A 23,598-nucleotide genomic window follows, 5' to 3' on the forward strand; every position below is an offset into this window, starting at 1 on the left:
CAACAGTCTGCATTATACTAGAGGGGAGCATCCCTTACAAACATACTATGTTAAAAAATGAGGCACTAGGAGCTACATTATGGGACCCACAGCAGTCTTGTCTATGGATCTATACAATGCTGAACTTTAATTTTCAACATGTATGAACCTTTATATTGGTCACAAATAGACTGCAGTTCAATGACTAAATGAGTTGTTCAAGTTATTTTTTTTTTTAATTTGTTTTCCTCATGGCAAAATGTAATAAAAGTCATCTATCTTACAGGTACACATAAGCTGTGGCTGTTACAATTACCGTAGCAAACACATGCTTCAGCACTCATGGACATTTAATATTTCTTCAAAACTGCACAACTGCTTTTTATACTGATTATATACAAAATTGCAAGGTTCTTAGCGCAGAATATGATGAAATTATGTGTGCACATCTGCCACACCCAGGCAAACCCTAATGGATAGGTTCCCAGCACTATAGACCCCTCTCTTTGGCTAAAAACCCTCCACATTAACCCCTTAACGACTGCCCCATCGGGAAACTACGTCCTCAGTGGGCTTTAATCCTAGAGGACGTAGTTTTATGCATCCTCTTTGGATTGATGCCCACTTGCCTGAGGACGTGACAGCTCCATGCTGTCGGTGCCCGCAGGTAGCCGACAGCATGGAGCTGTCATCCCAGGATACGGGCAGTCCCCCCCCCCCCCCCCCGGCATTGCGATCGGCGCTATCCAACGGATAGCGCCGATCGCAAAAAAGTAAAGAAAAGTGCGTAAAAAGTTAGATATTCAGCTGCTCTGATGGATTGGATCCATCAGAGCAGCTGAACATTCTTACCTGGCTTGTCGGCGGTGTCCCCCGGAGATCGGGTCCTCCTGGACCCGCCGGCGGTCTTCTGCTCATGCGCGCCAGACAATGATGTCAGGCGCATGCGCAGAAGCCCGGGAGCCCCCGGCAAATTTGAAATCTCCTGGCTCCCGGCTCCTGAAGGTAGCCGGGAACCAGGAGGTGTTACCGGGGACCGCTGTGAGCAGTCCCCGGGCACGTGATCGCCGCTGTCCATTGGATAGCAGCGATCGCGAAAAAGTTAAAAAATTTTTTTTTAAAAAGTCAGTTTCACCTCCCCTCATGGATCGGATTCATGAGGGGACGTGAAAATACTCACCTAAGTCCTCCCCGATGTCCCGGGACCCGAATCCCCATCTTCGCATGCGCGCCCGATGATTGACATCGGGCGCGTGTACAGACGGGCTCGAGCCCCGGGAAATTTAAAATCCCTCTGCTCTTGGCTGCCATGTGTAGCCAGGAACAGAGAGATTATACCGGGGACATGATCACTGTTATCCAATGGGTGACAGTGATCATGTAAAGTAAAAAAAAAAGTGTAAAAAGTGAAAAACAAAGTGTAAAAGTAAAAAAAAAGTTTTTAAAAAGTTTTAAAAAGTTAAAAAAAGTTTAAAAAGCTTGGGTTTCATCTCCCCCCGCGGATCATATCCATGAGGGAGGATGAAATTACGTACCTAAGGCCCGCAGATTTATCCGCGGACCTTACCCCAGCTTCTGCGCACGTGCCCGTCGCCAAAATAGCGGACGCATGCGCAAAAGCCGTGGATTGCCAGGATAATTTAAAATCTCCCTGCTCCTGGCTACAAAACTTAGCCGAGAGCCTGGAGATTTCACGGGGGGCCATGGTGAGCGGTTCCTCATCACGTGTTCGCCATTATCCAATGGATAATGGCGATCACGTAAAAGTAAAAAAAAGGTGAAGCTTCATCTCCCCTCACCGATGCGATGCCTCCGTATTTGCACCCCGACGCGATCTTCCTCCGTGAACTTTCCCGGATCCTGCGCATGCGACCGCTGGCAAAACAGCGAACACATACGCAGGAGTCGGGGAGCACAGGAAATGTAAAATCTCCTTGCTCCCGGCGACCAACGGTCGCCGAGAGCCTGGAGCAGTGATGGGTGGCCTCGTTGAGTGGTCCCCGATCACGTGATAAAAAGGTAGCGATCTACCTTAGGTCGGTCTCACATGACCGGATAGGAATTACGGATTCCGCATGCGTCTGATCCGCAGTAATACGCAGATCAATCGCATTGGATTACACAATTCCGCTCAATTAGCTCACAGCAGGTTCTATTTTACTGTGGATATCCGTAGCATAGACCCCATTGTGCTCCATGGTCGCGGATATACCCGCAGCCCATATGCAACTACATTGTGTACGGGCTGCGGGTACCCGTGTCATCGCTAAGCGACTGTGAGGAAAATACAAATTTAAAAAAAGTACTGCGAATGACCGCCTGTGTGAGTAGGCAGTTATGCGCAGTACAATAGGCGGCCGTACGCAGAGACACAGCCGGGCTCACAGCTGGGATCCGCTGCGGGCCTCCGCAAGCGGATTCCACCTACGGCTGCGTGAGCCCGGCGTTAATCAGACCGCTACCTGTAATACGCAATTTACAAGCCCCGGGAACGTTCGCCTTCCTGCAGTTCCAGGAGCAGCTTGTTGAGCGTCTTCTGTGCGAGACCGCCGCACCTCATCAAGCTTACGGAGACTCACAGAGCGCCACTTTTTACACCCTATACCCACCACTGAGGTCAAGAAATGACCCCCAAAAAGCATTAGAGGAGGGGGTATACACGGTTTTATTGCCCCATGTACCCATCCCAACCAGCCTCCGTAATTACCCCTGTCTTCGGAAATACCACACAGTTCACATTATTACTTTTATCTAAGATTTGGGGAACGCCAAAAAGGGAGTGGAGGGGGGAGGGGGATTTTTAGGGAGTCAATTTTTATCCCGTACAATGGGGCCTGGGATTTATTCAGTTGTGCCCTGCAATCCAACCGGTGTTCCCTGCATTACAGGCCTAACCATGTGTCCTATAAGTAGATTAGGGCCACAATGGGTATGTTTTTGAACACGGGACAAACGGGGGCATCCATTTTGGGGTGAAGGTCTTCATTCCTAAGTAAACTGTACAAAAAAACAAGTTTTTAAATTGACAAAATTGCCAAAAAAATGAAAAACGTAATTTTTTCCTTCTGCTTTGCTTAGATTTATTCAGATACTGTGTGATCAAAATACACAGTACACCCCTAGATGAATTCATTAAGGGGTATAGTTTTTAAAATGGGGTCATTTGAGGGGGTTCTCTATCGTTTTGGATGCTCAATGGCTCTACAAGTGGGCAATGGGGCCTGGAATTTATCCCGTTGTACCCTGAAATCAAACGGGTGCTCCTTCCATTATAGGCCTAGCCATGTGTCCTTTAAGTAGATTAGGGCCACAAGGGGTATGGTTCTGAACACGGGACAAACAGGGGTATCCATTTTGGGGTGAAAGTCTTCATTCCTATGTGTGCTGTACAAAAAAAACTGTTTTTAAATTGATACAAATGCTAAGAAAAAGAAAATTGTAATTTTTTTCCTACTGCTTTGCTTGGATTTATTCAAAAATTGTAGGATAAAAATACACAGTGCACCCCTAGATTACTTCGTTAAGGGGTCTAGTTTTCAAAATGGGGTCATTTGTGGGGGTTCTCTTTGGTTTTGGCCGCTAAAGAGCTCTACAAAAGTGCTATGGGCCTAAAACGCCTTCAAGCAAAATTTATGTTCTGAAAGACACCGACTACTCCTTTCATTTTGGGTCCCGTTGTGCATCCAGACATAAGATTAGGGCCAAAATGGGTATGTTTCTGAACACGGGAGAAACGGGGGTATCCATTTTGGGGTGTAAATCCTCATTTTCATGGGCAATATAGGAAAAAAATATGACATATTTGCAAAACTATGAAATTTTATTTTTTCTCCTCTAAATTGAATTAATTCCTGAAAAAAACTGGTAGGGTTAAAATACTCATGACACCCCTCAGTGGATACATTAAGGGGTGTAGTTTTTAAAATGGGGTCATTTGGGGGGCTATCTATTATTCTGACACTCATGAGCCTTTGCAAACTTGGCTTGGTGCAGGAAAACAAAGTGTTCCTCAAAATGCTGAAAAGTAATGTTAAATTTGTACGTCCTATAAATGGTTAAAAAAAACACAAAAGTTTTTCAAGTGTGCATTCAGAATAAAGTAAACAGATGGAAATATATATCTTATCAAAAATTTGTACAATTTTTTCAAAATGTTTCCAATATTGGTACTTTTAATAAATATACACAAATTATATCCGTCTCTTTTTACAACCAAAATGAAGTACAACATGTGGTGAAAAAACATTGTCAGAATCACTTGGATATGTAAAGCCTTTACGGAGTTATGCTACGTTGAACGACGCATGTCAGATTTCCAAAATTTGGCTCCGTCACTAAGGGGTTAATGGGAAAGCTAGATCCTCAATCATTCACTATCACCTAGCCACCCAGGACAAATGGGCAAATGGAGTATATGACACGTGTAGGCAGCCACTCCCACACATATGCCAATGTGCCAAGGTGACCTCTTGCCCTGGTTACCCTGTCCCTAGGATCTGACAGTGAAACACAAACTACCAGTTAATTTCTACAGGGCTGACGCACTGTATGCCTCAGCTGTAGAATAAAGCAGGCAGCTGGATAGGAAGTCACACGATAGGTAACGCTTGAACCTCACATTTTTTTGGGTATGTGATCATGGAGTACAATTGACAGCAGTTTACAAAGGAACGACGCATAAATGGTTAATAAGAATCCAAAAAACGTTATTATTCCATGTAAAAAATGCAGACAGGCAACATTTCGACCTTGTTGGTCTTTTTCAGGCTTGAAAAAGACCAACAAGGTCAAAATGTTGCCTGTCTGCATTTTTTACATGGAACAATAACATTTTTTGGACTCTTATTAACCATTTATGCTGCCGTTCCTTTCTAAATTGTTGGACTTTTACTAGAAACTATTGGTTCATGGTTCCTCATACGGCTCTTCATTTATTGTGTGCTGCTGGACCGCATATCTTGCACGATGGGGTACAATGGGTATCAGAGGCATTAGTAAAAACAAAGAGTAATTATACATATTTTTAGTTCAATGAACAACTCCTGCACTGGTTCTAGATAAGCCTAGCAGGAAGTCTGTCACATCATTTTTGCAATCTAAAAGAAATGTAGTGTGATTAAAATGGTATCTTTATTTTCTGAAGATTAGTGCACTTCCCATGCGGTATGCTAAAGCCAGGTGGACCATCTGATAGGCGGTTCCCCTCCCTCTCTGGAGTGGGCTCTTTCCTACTTTTGTCCTGTAAACACACCCACTGGAGTGTTGATTGACATCTCCAGCTGTGGTCGCTGAAACCATCTTGCATAGTATCCTGTGACATGTCGGTCCACAAAGACCATTCTATAAGAAAAGAAAAAATGCATCTCTGTGTATAAAAAAAGGCCAACTCAGCCTCTGGATCATGCAAACTCATAGGCTGTTGAAGTTGGCATCCCAGATGGTGCCACGCATGTTTTATGGGCCATGAATCTCGGGACTGGGTAGACTACGGAATTGTGGCAATATTGTGGAGACATTCCTGTGACACGCTTGCTGTGTGCGGCTGAGGATTATCTGCTGGAAGCCTCTTGGAAGCTATGAAAGGAACACATGTGGCTACAGGATGTCTTGAACACATCGCTGAGCTGTCATTGTCCTTCATAGCACTATTATTAGTGACCAACTGCTGTATGCGATGACCCCCCCCTCCCCCAGATTATCACATTTCAACAGTCAACTTCTTTAAGATGCAAATCTTAATAATTCATAATTTGATTTTTTTTAAGTCTTTACATAGACATCTGTATTATAGTCATTAAACTTGTTTTCATCACTTGGCTTAAGGGTAGGTTCACATGTACTGAGAATGCTGTGGATTTTCTACACCAAATTGCTACATCGAAAATCCTCAGCATTTATAGTACAAACTATATGGATGAGATTTCAATAAATACCAACCTTAAGGTGTGGAAAAAATCAGTGTGGTATTGACTCCTCAGTGCGAATTTGACCAGTTCAAATCAAGGGGAAAAGCAGTGTCAAAAGCCACATTTAGTACAAGCATATTTTTACATTGACTGCACCAAAATCCAGTATGTGTTAACATACAATAAGGCTGCTGCCACACATAGTATTTTTTCTTACTTTTTTATTGTTTGTTTTCATGTACCGCTCCATAAAGAGGATAGCCTAACTCTAATCTAGAATAGCAGGTGAAGGATGAGTCAGATTATGCTCTAAATAGAATGCTTGGTGCCCAGAACTTATTATAGTGTGAATGTTATGGTATCTGAGAGATCAGGCATTTGCGCAGTGATTCCTCTGAAGTGCCATGTCATGAATGACAGCAAACGAATCCGTCTGATTCCTCAGTGTAGCACATGAGAAATAAAACCTAGGATGCAAGGCGGTTTTACTAAAGAGGCACTAAAAGCAAGAAGCAATCCACTACTAACAAAAACCTCCTCATAAAAATAACTTTATTAATTAGATAAATCTCTGACAAAACTAAAAATTATAGGCACCAAAGTATACTCAATATAAAAATAAATCCTATAGTATACCCCTAAATAGAAGGTATGGGAGGAAGAAAGGTAAGGGGAAGAAAAAACATTGTCTTTAAATATAGCAGTGCAATAGCAAAATCCATAAGTGTGGTGCTCATAAGAAGATAGATAACTCAAAAAGAATGCAACTGTATATACTTAATAAAGTAGGGTCCAAAAGTGTGGTACTCAAGAGTTGTTGTAGTGTTGCCAAATACTCAAACCAGAAGCACCGGTTTTTTTCATGTCCATTGAAAAGTTGCAAATGGACATAGATGACATAAGGAAGAAAGGACACTGGGGTAAGATCTCACCCTATTGACGCCCTACAATATCTTTACCTGCCAACAGGGTGGCCGCCCTGAAAAGAGCATCCCTGTCACCAGATAACTCACAATTATAAAGGCACTATCAAAACCCTTGTTCAGACAGGGATATCCTCCAATAGATACAGAAAAATACATCCCAACACGTGTTCCCTTATTTGGTAGTACGGAGTTCATCAGGGATCCCATAATGCATAAAGAAAAATGCATGGCTGCGAGATAAAAACAGCATTGTCATGTAAGTATGATAATGACATCCAGGATACACAGGACATAGGTTGGACTCTTTCACACTCAGTACTTAAACCATACCTTCCATGTCAGCACTTAATTGGCAGCCAATAACCTTTCTAAGTGAAAGGTGCACCTACCACCATCTATTTAGGGGTATACAATAGGATTTATTTGTATATTGGGCATATTTTTGCATCTAAACTTTTTTGCTAAGAGATTTATTTCACTAGTAACAATATATTTTTATAAGGAGATTTTTGTTAGTATTGAATTGGAATAACAAAGGTAAAAACCATGTCCCCAGACCACATCTATTTTTTTTTTTAACCGTGGCTGGTGCTTTTGGGTGAAAAAGATAGCAACTAGAGATGAGTGAGCACACTCGTCCGAGCTTGATGCTCGTTCGAGTATTAGGGTACTAGAGATGCTCGTTACTCGAGTTGAATACCATGCGGTACTCGAGTCAATTGTATTTCCTTCCCCGCATGTTTAGCGCCATTTTCTAGCCAATAGACATGCGGGGAAAGCATTACCACTTCCTGCTGTGACGTGCCAGCCCTATCCCCCCCCCCTTCCACAGTCGATCGGCTGGGCGATCAGGTGACAGCCAAGTACTTAAAGTACTCAGACGCATTCTGGCAGAGGTTAGGGATAGTGCTGCTGCTGATATAGGGACAGTGTTAAGTAGGATCCTGTCGTCAAGAACCCCAGCGGTCCTTCTTAAGGCGATTCTTCATAGTGTGCATTACTGTTGTGGCTAACTGGGAGCAGTAGTGCACCACTTTTTTTTTTCAAGCATCTTGGGCTGTGCAGGCCATTTCAACAATAGCATTCTCAGTCTGCAGTGCATAACATAGAGTTTAGGGACAGAGCTGTTTCTATAGGGAAAGTTATACAGTCCTGATCCTCCGTACAAGTACCCCAATGCTCCTTCTTAAGGCTACATCTCACCGTGTGCTTTACAGTTGTGGCTGGCTAGGAGCAGTAGTGCGTCAATTTTTGTATTACACATCTAGGCCTGTTCCCAGCCTTTCAGTAATAGCGTTCTCAGCCTGCAGTGCTGTACAATCAGCTCTCAGCATGAAACTGCACTCTAACATTTCCTAGCCTACTGCAAACTACTTCAGTTATACCATTCTGTGTCTGCAGTGCATTAGACAGAGGTCTCACAGCTAAACAGTACTTCCTGGGCTACTGCAAAGTATTTCAGCTCTGCCGCTGTGCAGAGCGCCTCACAATACCCTTTCCTTGGGGGGGTTGAGATAGCGGTAGTTACCAGCACTATCCACTGGCTTTAGAGTCTTCTCCCACTCCATACAGCCTCTCTTATCTACAAGTCTCTGCAAGCAGTAAATTACCCCTAGGTGTCAGCGCAAGACAGCGGGTTAATTTTTTCAAGTCACAGCATAGAGCCTTCGCTATCTACACGTCTCTGTTGGCAGTGAATTAAGCCACAGTTGTCAGTGCTGTACAGTGGGGTAATTTATTTGGGCCCTGCTCTATTCTTAATCCACCATGATGAGGAGTAGGGGTAAGGGTCAAGGACGTGGATGCGGGCGTCCAAGTGAGGGTGTGGGCGCAGGCCGAGTTCCTGGGAATGGTGAATCACAGCCGGCTGCTGCGCAATTAGGAGAGAGGCTGGGCTCCCCAGCTTCATATCACAATTTATGTTTCCACGTGGTAGACCTTTATTACAAACAGAGCAGGTCCTGTCGTGGATGGCAGAAAACGCGTCCAGCAATCTATCGACCCCCCAGTCTTCTACGCAGTCCACTACTCCCGGCCTAGGGACTGCAACTCTGAATCCTCTGGCTACTCCTCCTTCCTCCTAGCCTCCTTACTCCATGAAAATGACATATTCTGAGCAGGCAGACTCCCAGGAACTGTTCTCAGGTCCCTGCCATGAGTGGGAAAAAACAGTTCCTCTCTCACCTAAGGAGTTTGTCATGACTGATGCCCAACGTTGGAAAGTTCCCGGAGTCCGGGTGATGAGGCTGGGGACTTCCGGCAACTGTTTCAAGAGCTTTTTGTGGATGAGGATGATGAGACAGAGTTGTCTGTCAGTGAGATAGTAGTAAGGGTACTAAGTCTGAGGGAGGAGCACACAGAGGATTCAGAGTAAGAGCAGCTGTACGATGAGGTGACTGACCCCAACTGGTTTGCTAAGCCTAATGAGGACAGGGCTTCAGAGGGGAAGGAAAGTGCAGCAGCAGGACAGGTTGGAAGAGGCAGTGGAGTGGCCAGGGGTAGAGGCAGGGCTAGAGTGAAGAATCCCGCAACTGTTTCACAAAGCACTCCCTCGCGTCAAGCCTCCGTGCAGAGGGCTAGGTGTTCAAAGGTGTGGATGTTCTTTAGTGAGAGCGCGGACGACCGACGAACAGTGGTGTGCAACTTGTGTCGCACCAAGATCAGTCGAGGAGCCTCCACTACCAGTCTCGCCACCACCAGCATGCGCAAGCATATGATGGCCAAGCACCCCACAAGATGGGACGAAGGCCATTTACTGCCTGCGGGTCACACCACTGCCTCTTCCCCTGTGCCCCCACTTGCCACACAGATCCAATCCCCCTCCCAGGACACAGGCACGAGCGCCTCCTGGCCTGCACCCACACTCTCACCTCCACAGTCCTCCACTCCATCCAGCAATGTCTCTCAGCGCAGCTTTCAGTTGTCGCTAACACAAGCGTTGGAGCAAAAGCGCAAATACGCTGCCACCTACACGTACAAGCTTTAAACGTTCACATTGCCAAATTAATCAGCCTGGAGATGCTGCCGTACAGGCTTGTGGAAATGTAGGCTTTCAAAACCATGATAGCGGCGGCGGTCCCGCGCTACTCAGTGCCAAGTTGCCACTATTTTTCCCGGTATGCTGTCTCAGACCTACATCAGCACGTCTCCCGCAACATAAATCGTGCCCTTACCAACACAGTTACTGGGAAGGTCCACTTAACCCTGGACACATGGACAAGTACTGGCGGGCAGGGCCACTATATCTCCCTGACGGCACATCCGGTGAACTTGGTGGAGGCTGGGACCGAGTCAGAGCCTGGGACCGTTCACATCCTACCCACACCCAGAATAGCGAGTCCTACCTCGGTGCTGGTATCTGCAGTGTTTTATGCCACCTCCTCCAAACCCTCCTCCTCTGCCACCTCTACCTCTCAATTAAGAAGTGTGAGCACATCACCAGCAGTCGGTAGCACGCGTCAGCAAGCCGTGCTGAAACTAATCAGCTTAGGTGACAAGAGGCACATGGCCCCCGAGCTGCTGCAAGGTCTGACAGAGCAGACCGACCTCTGGCTTTCGCCGCTGAGCTTCCAACCAGGCATGGTCGTGTGTGACAACAGCCGTAACCTGGTGGCGGCTCTGCTGCTCGGCAACCTCACACACGTGCCATGCCTGGCCCACGTCTTCAATCTGGTGGTTCAGCGGTTTCTGAAAAACTACCCCCACTTGTCTGACCTGCTCGGCAAGGTGCGCCGTGTCTGTGCACATTTCCGCAAGTTCACCACGGACGCTGCCACCCTGAGGACCCTGCAACATCGGTTTCAGCTGCCAAAGCACTGACTGTTGTGCGACATGCCCACACGCTGGAATTCTACGCTGTACATGTTGTCCAGGCTGTATGAGCAGTGTAGAGCAATAGTGGAATACCAGCTGCAACATAGGCGGCGGAGTGGTAGTCAGCCTCCGCAATTCTTTACTGAGAAGTGGGCATGGATGGCAGATATCTGCCAGGTCCTCGAAAACTTTGAGGAGTCTACCCAGATGGTGAGCGGCGATGTGGCAATCATTAGCATTACCATCCCGCTGCTTTGCCTGCTGAGAAGTTCGTTGCTAAGCATAAAGGCCAACGCTTTGTGATTAGAACAGGAGACGGGGGATGACAGTATGTCGCTTGATAGCCAGACCAACCTCATGTCTATATCTCAGCGCGTTTTGGAGGAGGAGGAGGAGGGGAAGGGTTAGGAGGAGGAGGAGGAGGGGGAGGGGTAGGAGGAGGAGGGGAGGGGGAAGAGACAGCTGGCCTCACTGCAGAGGGTACCCATGCTGCTTGCCTCTCATCTCTTCAGCGTGTATGGGCGGAAGAGAAGGAGGATCCTGAAAGTCATCTTCCTAGTGAGGACAGTGATGTGTTGTGTACTGGGACCCTGGCACACATGGCTGACTTCATGTTAGGCTGCCTTTTCCGTGACCCTCGCGTTAGATGCATTCTGACCAACACGGATTACTGGGTGTACACCGTTCTCAACCCACGGTATAAGGAGAGCCTTTCCACTCTCATTCCCGAAGAGGAAAGGGGTACGAGAGGGATGCAATACTACAGGGCCCTGGTGGAAAAAGTGATGCTAAAGTTCCCTTCTGACAGCGCTAGTGGCAAAAGACACAGTTCAGAGGGCCAACTAGCAGGGAAGGAGCGAGGATCAGGCAGCATGTCCAGCACAGGCAGGGGAACATTCTCCAAGGCCTTTGCCAGCTTTATGGCTCCCCAGCAAGACTGTTTCACCACTCCCCAGTCAAGGCTGAATCGGAGGGAACACTGTAAAAAGATGGTGAGGGAGTATGTAGCCAATCGTAGCACCGTCCTCCGTGATGCCTCTGCTCCATACAACTATTGGGTGTCAAAGCTGGACACGTGGAATGAACTTGCGCTGTACGCCTTGGAGGTACTGGCCTGCCCTGCAGTTAGCGTCTTGTCAGAGAGGGTGTTTAGTGCAGCTGGGGGAATCATCACGGATAAGCGTACCCGCCTGTCAACTGCCAGTGCTGATATGCTTACACTCATAAAGATGAACAAAGGCTGGATTTCCCAGACTTCTTTTCTCCAACGGCGGAAAGCAGTGGAACCTAATGATTTTTTTCGCTGCAACAGGAGAAAAATGCATCCTCTATCACCACAAAAAAGGGGGAATTAGCTTTGTCAATTACTCTCAGATATTATTACTCCTCCTCCTAAAACAGCATGTCATCACGCAGAACTGCCAATTTTTCTGCAGCCCATAAGGCTCTGCTTAAACGTTTTTTACAATTTTTCGAAGTTTCAAAAGTATTGATAATTTAACAGAAACCAATTTTTTTCACAGGGCTGCCTCCAGGCTCTGTTACAAATTAAGCAACAGCGAGCTGTATCCTTAAAAATGTTTATGGGTTTCACCTGCCCTCGCGGTTGAGCAATTTTTCAGGGGTGCACTTGTACTCTTGGTACACCAATTTTACTGTCCCTCGCCTATACTGTTATCTAACTAATTTTTCCGGCCTTCGCCTACACTCTTGGTAACCAAATTTTTTCAGGTGTTCGCCTACACTCTTGGTACACCAATGTTTCAGGTGTTTGCCGACACTCTTGCTACAGAAATGTTACAGGGGTCGCCTTATACTTTTGCTACAGAAATGTTACTGGGGTCCGCCTATGCAGTTTCTACTGAATGGTTTAAGGGGTTCGCCTATACTTTTGCTACAGAAATGTTACTGGGTTCCGCCTATACTCTTGCTACAGAAATGTAACAGGGGTTCGCCTATACTTTTGCCACAGAAATATTACTGGGGTCCGCCTATACTTTTGCTATAGAAATGTTATTGAGGTCCACCTATACTCTTGCTACAGAAATGTTACTGGGGTCTGCCTATACTTTTGCTACAGAAATGTTACTGGCGTCCACCATATGCTCTTGCTATAGAAATGTTACTGGGGTCCACCTATACTCTTGCTACAGAAATGTTACTGGGGTCCGACTATGCAGTTTCTACTGAATGGTTTTGAGGGGTTCGCCTATACTTTTGCTACAGAAATGTTACTGGGTTCCGCCAATACTCTTGCTATAGAAATGTTACTGGGGTCCGCCTATACTCTTGCTTCAGAAATGTTACTGGGGCCAGCCTATACTCTTGCTATAGAAATGTTACTGGGGTCCACCTATACTTTTGCTGCAGAAATGTTACTGGGGTCTGCCTATACTCTTGCTTCAGAAATGTTACTGGGGTCAGCCTATACTCTTGCTATAGAAATGTTACTGGGGTCCACCTATACTCTTGCTACAGAAATATTACTGGGGTCTGCCTATACTTTTACTACAGAAATGTTACTGGGGTCCGCCTATGCAGTTTCTACTGAATGCTTTGAGGGGTTCGCCTATACTTTTGCTACAGAAATGTTACTGGGGTCTGCCTATACTCTTGCTACAGAAATGTTACTTGGGTCTGCCTATACTTTTGCTGCAGAAATGTTACTGGGGTCTGCCTATACTCTTGCTATAAAAATGCTACTGGGGTCTGCCTATACTCTTGCTACAGAAATATTACTGGGGTCTGCCTATGCTGTGGGTGCACAAAGACTTCCCATCGTGGTGTTTTACCTATCTGCCACAAATAGACTGGCTGACTTGGGCAGAAATGTGGGCCAAGGTCCTTGGCGGGGTGAAACTCTGCCATGTTTGGGCGCTCTGATTTCTTCCTGTCTAACACCATCTTTGTGCACCGACAGCATAGGCGAGCCCAAGGAACTCAAAGACTTCCCATTGTGGTATTGAGCTATCTGACACCTACACAGAATGAAGTGTGTGGGGACCCATGAATTTCCCATAGCTATTTAACTCACGGCACCTTGGGTCACACAAGGTGGAGGCTGGGACCGAGCCTGACCCGGGGCCTGCTCACGTACTTCCCACACAGAGTATTGCGGGTCCTACCTCAGTCATGGTTTCTCAGCCTTATTATGCCACCTCATCCTCCTGCTTGGGGTCTGGGGATCAGCGCTGGGCAACACAGTTATCTGAGACAGTGGTTTGGGCCAAACAATAGGAGCGTTACTGCATTAATGAGACGTTCACAGCTGCACTAGCATCTGAGTCTGCTTTATGCCCACGATTAATGAGGGTGTGAGCCGAGGCCGAGGTCCTTGGCAGGGTGAAACTACCATGTTTGGGTGCTCTGATTTCTTTATGTGTAATACTTTCCTTGGATTCCAGGGGCTCACCTATGCTGTGGGTGCACAAAGACTTCCCATTGCGGTGTTTTACCTGTCTGGCACAAATACACTGACTGACTAGGGTAGAAATGTGGGCCGAGGTCCTTGGCGGGGTGAAACTCTGCCATGTTTGGGCACTCTGATTTCTTCCTGTCTAATACCATCTTTGTGCACCGACAGCATAGGCGAGCCCAAAGAACTCAAAGACTTCCCATTGCGGTGTTGAGCTACCTGACACCTACACAGAATGAATTGTGTGGGGACACATGGATTTTCCCATTGCTATGTAACTTGCGGCACCTTGGGTCACACAAGGTGGAGGCTGGGACCGAGCCTGACCCTAAGCCCGCTCACGTGCTTTCCACACAGACTATTGCTGCATTGTGGAGATGTGTAGAAGTGCTGGTACCTGAGTCCCCTTTATACCCACGTTTGCGACTCCTGACAATTTTATGATGGAGGTGGCACGGGATTGGAATGATGATCGTACATCAATTTATCATCAATTCTCAACAGCATTGTGGGCCATTGCCTACACTTTCAAAGAGGGTTGTTGCCTGGCCCTGCCAACCCTCTGCAGTGTGTGCCTCCGGTTCCTCCTCATCCAGTACGCACTTATAAATAGACATGAGGGTGGTGTGGCTATGAAGCAAGCGTGTGGCATGAGGGCAGCTGAAAGCTGCGCAGGGAAACTTTTGTGTGCGCTGTGGACGCAGGGTCATGTGGGGGGGTTGGCCAGCAATGCCAGCATGTAACCCAGGAGAAGAGGCAGCGGTGTCACCCGCAGGCAGTGATTGTCCTTGGTTGTAGATAGTGTGGTGCTTGGCTAATATGTGCCAGCGTGTGTGCCTTGCTAATGAGGGTTTTTCCCAAGTAAATTGTTAGGGGGGTGACGCCAGACTCTTGCCCCCATTTTCGCTTAATAGTGGGACCTGGGAGCCTCAGATTCAACCATGCATGCTGCCCCTGCCCTTTCCTATCTGTTTCTGTGGTGTTTCCATGACTTTCTGATGTTTTCTGGTGTTTCACAAGTCATCACCTAAGAGGAGCATCGGTCCCATACAAAAATGCTCGAGTCCGCCATTGACTTCAATGGGGTTTGTTACTCGAAACAAGCTCTCGAGCATTACGAAAAGTTTGATCGAGCAACGAGCACCCGAGCATTTTGGTGCTCGCTCATCTCTAATAGCAACCATATACCGGTGAGTAGTGCTTGCTTTTATTTTACATCCCTGCCTGTGCATAAAAGAAAGTATTACATCCTTGAAAATCCATTTAAGGAGTTAATATGTTCAGTAGTTTTCTTATGCACTTTTGTGAAGCACATCCTAAGTGGAAACACTTAATTTTTGTATGTGAGTTTTGCATCGATATTTGACACATTGATAAATATCACTGTGCATTAAATACATATGAAGAAGTCATAGGGAGGCTTATTTGCATTTCTGGTATTATAATTAAGGTTAGGGCTACACCTGTACCACGACAATGGTTACATGACAAAAAATCACCGCCAAAAGTACCCACGTAGCCATAACCTTAATCTCTATGCTTGTTTACCATGACCAAGATAAAATCTTTGTGGAACCTTAAATAAATAATTATCTTCTTTATTAGGAACATCTATATATCATGGTATATTATCTAAGTATTCTTTTTCATTTTAATGCTAATATTAACAATGCAGAAATATTTTGAAAACAAAGGTTTGGTCTGGTGTTAGCCAAACGTGATTGTTCCCAGCGAGAGAAACCAAGTAATCTTGTAGTTATATTTTTTAATATTTTGAGCAAACATAAGTATACTTCGCATATAAGCTTACAAGTGGATGAGACATAATCATATCCGGTAACACATGTGGTTGTGTTTAACTGTTGGTCCTCCATAATCATTAGATAAAGTATGCAGAACATAATATTCATAACATATTTTGCTCATCTGCTAGTGTTCCAAGTTAGCTCATCAGTCAGCATAATTTTAAAAAGTTCATCTGAACAATGTAACAGTTTAGTGATGGATTGCAAGCAAGAATATGTTTGCAATATAAGTGCTATATTACCGCAATCAGAGATCACGAGGAACAGTATATATTTATTTGCATATGGGATGTCCTTGTGCTAGGGCTCAAGCGGAGCTTACTGGTACAGTGTCCATAATACAATATCCTCAGGTGTCAGACTTAAACACCATATGATTGAAAGTTTGACCACTGACACTAATACTAACCCCAACACCAACAGTGACACCAACTCTAATGGACCTTTAGATGGAACGATGTATCGTTTGAACAAGCAAAGAATGTCAGAATGTTTTCATGCATCCTGTTCATACAGGCAAATAAATAGATTGCTCATTCGCTCGCTAAATTGTTGAGTCATTCATATTCACTGTATAAGTAAATGAGAATAGCTGAATGATCAGTTTTGAAATCAAATAATAGCAAACTATCCAATGATAATTTTTATGCTTGCATGAGATGAACAATTAGCGAACAACTATCATTCATCGTTTGATCATTGGCCATGTTTACACTGAATGATTATCACTTAAATTCATATAATCGAATATATATTTTTTTACCGACAAGTGTTCCATCGCTGACACAGGCACTAACTTTTGTGACTGTCTTTGTATGGGTTCCGGCTTGGTTTTCAATTCCCAGTCATTGTTATAGGGCTTGTATGAAGAGCCTAACATTGACTTGAAGGAATGCTGCCTTCCAATAGGTGGTGCTGTAGAGGTATTGTTCCATCTTCCTTATTTGCATATTCCCCAGGGGAGCATGGATGGCATTATAAGTCTCCTTACTCACATTTTTGCTGTTCTCCTTAAGGAGTGATGATACCTCAACTGATCCACATCACAGGCCTCTCACTAGCCAAGCCAGGATCCTACCACAGATTGATGAGGGGCGAACACCCGAAACAGCTGTCTGTATATGGGTTCTGTCTTGTTTTTCAATTCCAAGTCATTGTTATAAGGCTTGTATAAAGAGTCTAACATTAAATTGAAGGAATGCTGACTTTCAATAGGTGGCACTGCAGAGGTATTGTTCCTTCTTCCTTGTTTACAAACAAGAGATAAATGCCAGAAGCATTGCATTGTAACTGCATGCAAGACTGGCCTAAGGTAGTTTCACATCTATGCTTGGGTTCTGCTTTGAGGAGCAGTAAAGAGCAATCCCCATAGCTCTGTCTTAGAATGGAACCGAACAGTGCCGAATGGACCCCATTGACTATAATAGGGTCCATTTGGTTTCCGCTCAGCTGTCCGACTTTTACCCGGAAGAAAAAGCTTTGCACGCAGTGCTTTTTCTTCTGGTATCTTCTGCCAGATCTCTGGTAGAACCTCCAACTGAAGGTTCCAATGCAGATGTGAAACCAGCCTTACAGAGGTATTTCAGTTATCTCTTAAAGAAAATAATCTGAGCGTAAAACATCCCCTAAGGAAGATGTCACACAACCATATTTGAATTGCGGAATCTTCGATTGCCATCCACGGGGTATTTTTGATTTTTTCTTCACACTCGTAGATACGAATTGCATATTCCATGAGCAGAAGAAAAATCACTGCATGTTTTATGATTACATTGCTTAGCAATGACACGGGAATTACAAATATTTGTAGCAAAATATATTTTTTTTAAAACTCAAAATATATAAATAACTAAAGGAAAAAATGTAAGCACCACCACTGGCACAAAATACAGCTGTAGCTCTCCTCCTGATGATGCAAAACTAACAGAAAGGATGACACAGCTTTATCCTGTGGGTCAGTCAGTAGGATTACAGCCATACCAAATGTATTAATTCCGCAGCGGAGTCCGTTACGGCGCCCCCCAGAGACCCCATACTCACCTCCAAATCCGCTGCCCTATGTACCGCATCTTATGCTGGCGCGCATGTGCAGTATAGTGCATGACGTGGCGGCAGTGTCATATGACACACCGGCAGCATCATATGACACACCCACAGCGTCACATGACATGTCGGCCGCGTCATATGACGCAGGCATCGGTGGGCGGGGAAGCTTTTTCACGCTATCTACCGCTGTGCTACCGTGGAAGATAGCGTGCCGGACGGCTTCCATTGACTGCAATGGAAGCCGTCCGCGCGTACGCCCGCGGCAAATAGAGCATGCAGCGGGTGATTACGGGTGAGTTCACGGGGAGGAATTCTACGGTGGAATTCCGCACCGTGAGCATTGCTCTATTAGGTTCAATAGAACCTAATAGCTGCGGGGCATGCTGCAGATTTCTGCCGCGTGATACGCGGCAAAAATCCACCCATAGGAATTAGGCCTAAAACTTTAAAAAAACAAAACCTTTTGTTGCCACATTTTGACCACCATAACGTTTTAATTTTACATCAATGTAGTTGTATGAGGACTTGTTTTTTAGGGGGGCAAGCAGTAATTTTTATTGGTACAGCCATGGGGTGCATTTTTAATTACTTTTCTTTCAATTTTTTTGAGTGGCAGTATAAAGAAAAACTGCAATTCTGGCAGTTAGCTATTAATGACGCCGAACTATTATGGCGTCATTAATAGGTTGCTAGTCTGCATGGTGGACTACATGTATCAGGATGGTCTGACACAGTATCTACTCTGTGTGGGAGTATACACCAAGCAGCCACGTCCCTCTATTTTTAAGAGCCTGTGTGAGTGCCTGTTTTATCGGTGTCCGGAACAGGTGTAATTGGCTCCCTCGTTTGGCAGTTTAGCAGCATGCATATTGAGGGGATGCAGCTATCTGCCCTCTTGTATCAGTAAGTATCTGGCTGTTCTCAGTGATTGTTTGTTTTTATATTTTTTTCTTTGTGATACAATTATATTAGTGTAGGTACTCACAAGACGCGAGGAGCCTTGGCGATCGGCTTGTGAGCTGGGGTTTTTGGCCAAAATCCAACTAATACCTAGCATTTATTATGTATTATTCACATGCAGTGCGGCTTTTGAACGCCAGGGGAGCCCAGGCAGGCAATACCAATGTGGTCCACTTTTTGAGTTACAGATCAGCCCGCCGAACTATAATGGCATCATTAATAGGTTGCTAGTCCGCATGGTGGACTACATGTATCAGAAGGTCTGGCACTTTGTATCTACTTTGTGCAGGAGTAACACCAAGCAGCCACCCCCCTCTATATTAGGAGGCTGTGTGAGTGGCTGTTTCATCGGTGTCCAGCACAGGTGTAATCTGCTCCCTCATTTGTCAGTTTAGCAGCATGCATGTTGAGGGGATGCAGCTATCTGCCCTCTTGTATCAGTAAGTATCTGGCCGCTCTATGCGATTGTTTGATTTTATATTTTCCTTTCTGTGACACATTCTTAAACGTCACGACTCAGCCAATCACTGTGGCACTCAATGAACCAATCACTGTGGTGCTCGATGAACCAATCAGGCCCGGTAATAGAGCATTTTGATGCTATGTTTTATGGGAGAAAACTATTTCTATTAATGAGTCGCTGGTACATTACAAAGGGTCCTTTCATTCCACCAGTACCTACCCAGTAAGAGAGCACATTATGGCGTGAAAATGTACAAACTGTGAGAGCACATCAGGGTACACCCATAAGTTCAGGATTTATGAAGCTAAAGACACCAAAATTGAGCCCCCGGAATGTCCCCCTTCCTAGGAATTACAGAAAAAATTGTATGAACCCAGTACTTCTGAAATTGAGGCCACACATATTGTACCATGGCAACACTTTCCTAATGAAATTCCCTTCACTGTTAAGAAGGAAAGGGCCCCCAAAAAAGGTGCAGAGTCTGTTACAAATGAGTGATAAGGAAGGACCCCATTTATCTCTGTGAGATGTGCTCCACACAACCTGGCCTATGCATAAGAGATTGCTGCAAAATATACCATATGTCCCTGGAATTTTAATTGTAATTTTTCGTTGAACCACCGTTTTATGATTTACCCCAATGTACTCTGCACAGCTTAGACATAAAGCAACAGGCCGCTCCTTCCCTTCTAAGCCCTGCCATGTGCCTGCACAGCAGTTTACATCCACATATGTATAATATTTGTGCTCAGGAAAAAATGGTTAACACATCATGGGATGCTTTACCCCTGGCAAAAATTAAAGTTTGGGAGCTAATCCTGCATTTTACTGAAAAAATTGGATTTTTTTATTTTCAAATCAAAATGTTTAAAAAAATTCTCAAATCACCTGTGGGCCAAAACACTCATTACACCCCTCATTGAATTCTGTGAGGGGTCTAATATCCAAAATAGGGTCAGCTCTTGAGGGTTTCAAATGTGCTGGTACCTCAGGGGCTGCAAACACAACATGCGGGTCTGAATATTATTCCAGCAAAATCTCCATTCCATAAGCCAAATAGAACTCCAAATGGCAAATAGCACTCCTTCCTTTGGGACATTTTTAAAAACTGCAGAAAAACTGGGTAATAAATTCTGAGTTTTGTTTCTCTACTAACGTTTGCAGTGTTATAGAAAAAAATATTTTAAATTGAAAATCTGCGAAAAAACTGAACTGTTCTAATTTCTGATGCCATTCTCTTTGATTCCTATGAAACATCTAAAGGGTTATTAATAGAGATGAGCGAGCGTACTCGGCCACGCCCCTTTTAAGCCCGAGTACCGCGATTTTCGAGTACTTCCGTACTCGGGCGAAAAGATTCGGGGGGGGCGCCGTGGGTGAGTGGGGGGTTGCAGCGGGGAGTGGGGGGGGGAGAGGGAGAGAGAGAGGGCTCCCCCTGTTCCCCGCTGCTACCCCCTGCGCCGCCACGCCCCCTCCTGCCCCCCGGCGCCCCCCGAATCTTTTCACACGAGTACTAAAGTACTCGAAAATCACGATGCTCGATCGAGTAATTACTCGAAACGAGTACGTTCGCTCATCTCTAGTTAATAAACATCTTGAATATCATTTTGAATACTATGAGAGGTACAGTTTTTCAAATGGGGTGATTAAAAAAAATAATATTTGAAAAATTATTGCAAAATAAAGTAGGCCTATGGTAATTGTTAATTATTAACTATTTTGTGGTGTTTAACTTATCTGTCTTACAAGGAGCAAAACTCAAAGTTTGAAAGTTGTGAATTCTTCAAAATTTTCAGTACAGTTTAATTTTTTTTATTAACCCTTTCCAGTCCAATGTCGGGCCTGCCCCGACACCATCATTTTCCTCCACAGCTCCGATGTCGGGGCAGGCCCGACACTGCAGTGCAGGAGTGGATCTGCACCCGATCGTCAGGCACATCGGGTGCAGATGCACTCCTTTACTGGTCGTCATCGAGGACCCCCGAGGAGAAGGCAGAAAGGGTTTTTAACCCTTTCTGCCCACTTCTTTATACATTACATAGCGCTCAATTAGCGCTATGCAATGCATAGATTCCGGCCGGCGATCATGTGACCGCCGGTGTTACCTGACCCCCGGCGGTCACATGAACGCCGAGCCGGGAGCCTGCACCGTGCAAGGACCTGCTTACCTGACCAGCGTCTTGTGCATTCTCCTTCTGTCTCCCGACCCGGCGATCATGTGACCGCCAGGTGTCACCTGACCCCAGCGGTCACATGATCGCCGAGCTGGGAGGCAGAAGGAGAATGCACAAGACGCCGGTCAGGTAAGCAGGTCCCTCCCTGCACCCTCCTGAACTCTGTCAGATCAGGAGGGTGCAGGGAAAATGTATTTTTTCTCACCCATTCTCCCAGCTCCAATTTATTTGGAGCTGGGGAGAATGGGTGAGAAAAAATAAATGGATTGGAAAGGGTTAATAAAGACAAAATTTACTGATGAAAATTTGCCACTAACATAAACTACGATATGTCTTGAAAAAATAATCTCAGAATAAGGTCGAAGTTAAAGCATTCAATTGATTACCACATAAATTGACAGTTGTCAGATTTGATAAATAAGGCTTGATCCTTAAGGCCAAAATAGGCCGTATCTTTAAGGGGTTAAAAGATTACTTTGACGTAGTAGATAGGCTGAAATATTTTAATCAAAATGTTTGTTAAGAAACTGGCATTCATGTGGTTAGTAAATATAATACTTATGCAATTTTAATTTAGAAATTGATTATATGTATAAGTGCTGCTGCCGTGCATTATTGATTGTACAATATTGTCACAGTCATGGTGTACATGCAGTTGCATATTTACTTAAAGGGGTTGTCTCGCGGCAAACCTCAAAATTTTACCTTACCCCATTCCCCCTGTCACCCCCCTGGCATAAAATAGCAAATTAAAGCGGTTTTTAAACCGCTTGCTACTCACCGATCCGACGAAATAAGGACTTTAAAAAATCTTCTCCCAAAGATGGCAGCCGGTCCTTTCCCAGGGAAGCACTGCGGTTTTCTCCCATGGTGCACCGCGGGTCTTCTCCCATGGTGCACCATGGGCTCTGTGCGTTCCATTGCCGATTCCAGCCTCCTGATTGGCTGGAATCGGCACACATGACGGGGCGGAGCTACGATGACGACGCGGTGACCAGCTCTCCGGCACGAGCGGCCCCATTCACCAGGCAGAAGACCGCACAGTGCAAGCGCGTCTAAAAAAGCAAGAAGACATCAGAATTAGATGGATCCATGGCGACGGGGACGCTAGCAACGGAGCAGGTAAGTGAATAACTTCTGTATGGCTCATATTTAATGCACGATGTACATTACAAAGTGCATTAATATGGCCATACAGAAGTGTATAACCCCACTTGCTTTCGCGAGACAACCCCTTTAATTTGTATAAATTGTAGACTGAATTTCTTTTTTATACCTAATCTATAAGAAAAGCTAATGTCATATAAATTGAATGCAGCATATGAAAACTATCACATCGTGTGTCTAATAATAAATCACACACTAAATTCAATCAGTTTATTAGAAAAAAATTACGATAAAAACCTAATACAACATTAATACAATGGTACATTACACTCACAGTCCTAAATATAATATCAGTCTCCTAAACTACAGTATTTAATAATTAGTCTTATAGACATATAGAATATATAGTGCAAGTGCATTCATAAATTTGTCTCTAAAAACTCAAGCAGGCATCACAGGGAGACCAAGAAAATGAAAACTAATCAGTACAGGTATATTGTATATACAGGCCAGGATAATGGCTGGACTACCAAAAATGTTTTGTCAAGGGGCATGAGAATATGAGTTCTAACACAAATATATACATACATACATGGGAGTTAAAGAATAGAACCAATAAAAATAGAAAAGCGCACTTAAAACTAATAAAAACTACAGTGATGGGCCAATGCCGCAATACCAAGGGCATCACACAGAAGCTGGCGGGGAAAAAAGGGCACGTTAGAGTCTCCCACAGTGACTCTAAGTCCCGACTCCTTCCTCTTCTGGCTTGATAATGAGCTTCCAAGTCTGAAATGTTGCCTCCGTCTCAACTGCTCTCATCTAGAGCATTCTCAACAAATTCCTAATCTTTGCATTATAACTCTGTGTGCTATCCACTTCATGTGGTTTTTCTACATTGGGGAGTGTTTAACCGGGTAACTCCTGGATCAGCACTATGTCAATCTGTAAATAGATTGTGCTACCTTTTGTTTTAGATATCATAGAGCGCAAAGACATGAGAT

The sequence above is a fragment of the Eleutherodactylus coqui genome, chromosome 1, assembly GCF_035609145.1.
Source record: "Eleutherodactylus coqui strain aEleCoq1 chromosome 1, aEleCoq1.hap1, whole genome shotgun sequence".
Classification (NCBI taxonomy): Eukaryota; Metazoa; Chordata; class Amphibia; order Anura; family Eleutherodactylidae; genus Eleutherodactylus; species Eleutherodactylus coqui.